The 2556-nt window shown below is 35.9% G+C and overlaps 1 pseudogene; it reads left to right on the top strand.

Annotated features, from left to right (window-relative positions):
• Window positions 1-2134: 2134 nt before the first annotated feature.
• LOC103199832 overlaps window positions 2135-2556 on the top strand; it is a 12461-nt pseudogene continuing 12039 nt past the window's right edge.

The raw sequence follows: 2556 nt of genomic DNA, 5'->3' as shown, positions 1-2556 counted from the left end.
ACAAGGAGCATTCCAGCTGTACTTCTTCCAGGACAGATTTGTTCACTCTTCTGACAGTCCATGGTAATTTCAGCATTCTTCACCAACACCACAACTCAAAAGCATCAACTCTTCTTCGGTCTTCCTTATTCATTGTCCAGCTTTCACATGCAGATGAGGCAATTGAAAACTCCATGACTTGGTCAAACAGACATCTTTGCTCTTCAGCACTTTAAAAAAGGACTGTTGCAACAAATTTGCCCAGTGCAATGCAATGTCTGATTTCTTGACTGCTGCTTCCTTTGGTGTTGGTTGTGGATCCAAGTAATATGAAATCTTTCACAACTTTAATCTTTTCTCTATTTGTCATTTTGCTGCTTATTGGTCCAGTTGTGAGGATTTTCATGTTCTTTATGTCGAGATGTAATCCATACTGCAGACTGTAGTCTTTAATCTTTGTCAGTAAGTGCTTCAAGTAATCTTCACTTTCAGCAAGCAAGGTTGTGTTGTCTGCATATCACAGGTTGTTAATGATTCTTCCTTCAATCCCAATGCCATGTTTTCTTCATATAGTCCTGCTTCTTGGATGCTCAGCATATAGATTGAATAAATATAGTAAAAAGATACAACCCTGATGCACACCCTTCCTGATTTTAAACCTCTGTCAATTAAAGCCTGGATCATAATTTCCTAATCTGTCTCTAAGGCGTCCTGATGATGCAGTGAACAAGGCATTTGGCAGCTAACAAGAAGGTCAGTCGTTCAAATCCACCAGCTGCTCCACAGGAGGAAGATGAGACAATCCACTTCTATAAAGATTTACAACCCTGGAAACTCTATGTAGGACGCTCTAAGTTCGAATCCACTCAGTGTTAGTGGGTTAATCTGTCTCTAGCCTCATTCCCTCCTCCATCACTGAGAGTTTTCAACTTCTCTCCAACTCAACTCAACTTGTTTCAACAAGTCTCCTCTAATCAACCATTCTCTTAGATAACCATTCCGTATTTGAAGATGTCTCTTTGAAGACTAAGGAGAGCCTAACCAAAGCTGCGGTGTTTTCAATTACTTCTCATGCATGTGAAAGCTGGACAATGAATAAGGAAGACCGAAGAAGAGGAAATGCTTTTGAGTTGTGGTATTGGCGAAGAGTACTGAAAGCACTATGGACTGCCAGAAGAATGAACAAATACGTCCTGGAAGAAGTGCAGCCAGAATGCTCCTTGGAAGCAAGAATGCCTGACTTCATCTCACCTACTTTGATCATGTTGTCAGAAGGGACCATTCCCTGGAAGACAATATTGTGCTTGGTAAAGATCAGGGTCAGCAAAAAAGGGAAAGCATTTTTATTATTGATAAGCTTGTGTCCTGTGCTTATCCATTCCTCTATAGAATAGAAATACAGCAACAATTTTAATTTCTTCTTTTGTAAATTACATGTTCAAATCTTCTGACCATTTTTCTTTTAAGTGTTCATCTTTTTCTTATTTATTTATAAAAAGCCACTTGTATCACATGTATTGAAAATGTTTGCAATTTGATTTTATGTTTGGTGTTTTAAGGTGCAGAAGTTTTCACCTAATTGAATCTATCAATCTTTTCCTTTATAATTTCTGTCTTTGTCTCAGGCTTACATTTATATAAATATTCATTTGTATTTTCATTTAGTGCCTTTAAACCTGAATGTTATGAGTTAAGAATCCAACTTCAGTTTTTCCTCAATAATTATCCAGTAGTCTCAATAATGAATATCTTCAATATTTATCCTTTCCTTCCTAGAATAAGTTAAAGATAGTTCAAAACAAATTCTGATATAAACTTGAAGTCTCAGCTTTGTAAATGAACTTGTTTTTGAAAGTTAGAAAACAGTCAAAAGAAGAGCAATTTTCTATTTAATTTTCATTATCACAGTCTCTGTAGTTTCACATATACCCTTTTACAAGACATTTAACCCAGAAACAAATGACTGCATCTGTGGAACAGATAAATCAGTAACCACACCATAGCTAAAAATAAGGTTATGTTTGCCAGTAATCAAATGTCATGCTCTCTAGCAGCACAGAAGAGAAAGCAAAAGGAAAAAAAAAAAACAAAAACATATCTTTTTTGTGTCATTACATATTAGTAATATCAATACCTGATAATATATGGTATCCATATGTGGATAACAGAAGCCATGAAAATTCCCTTTCCTTTCCTTTCTCTTTCCCTACTGCCATGTTTTTCCTTCTAAATCCTAGAGATAAGGCATATTTACATCTGTCTTTCCAGTTCTGCTCACGAGAAAGTACAATTCTATATTAGTTTAATTAATGTTTAATATTTTGTAAAAAGGAAAGAAAAATCCTAACTTAATTTCCAATAATTTTTTTCCAATGTTACCATTTGTCTTTGCTATCTAAAGGGCATACTGGTTTCCTAAGAAGAAAATATACTGCACATGTCTACAGTAAAAATATGAAAGCATTAACTATACCTAGTGGTTTCCATACTTGACTGCTAACCAGAAGGCTAGCGGTTCAAACCCACCAGCCACTCCTTGGAAGGAAGGTTGGGCAATTTACTTCCGTAGTGATACCA

The sequence above is a fragment of the Orycteropus afer genome, unplaced genomic scaffold (assembly GCF_000298275.1).
Source record: "Orycteropus afer afer isolate SDZICR_OR568_19922 unplaced genomic scaffold, OryAfe1.0 scaffold00122, whole genome shotgun sequence".
In the NCBI taxonomy this organism is placed as follows: domain Eukaryota; kingdom Metazoa; phylum Chordata; class Mammalia; order Tubulidentata; family Orycteropodidae; genus Orycteropus; species Orycteropus afer.
This window is presented reverse-complemented; position numbering and strand designations above follow the sequence as displayed.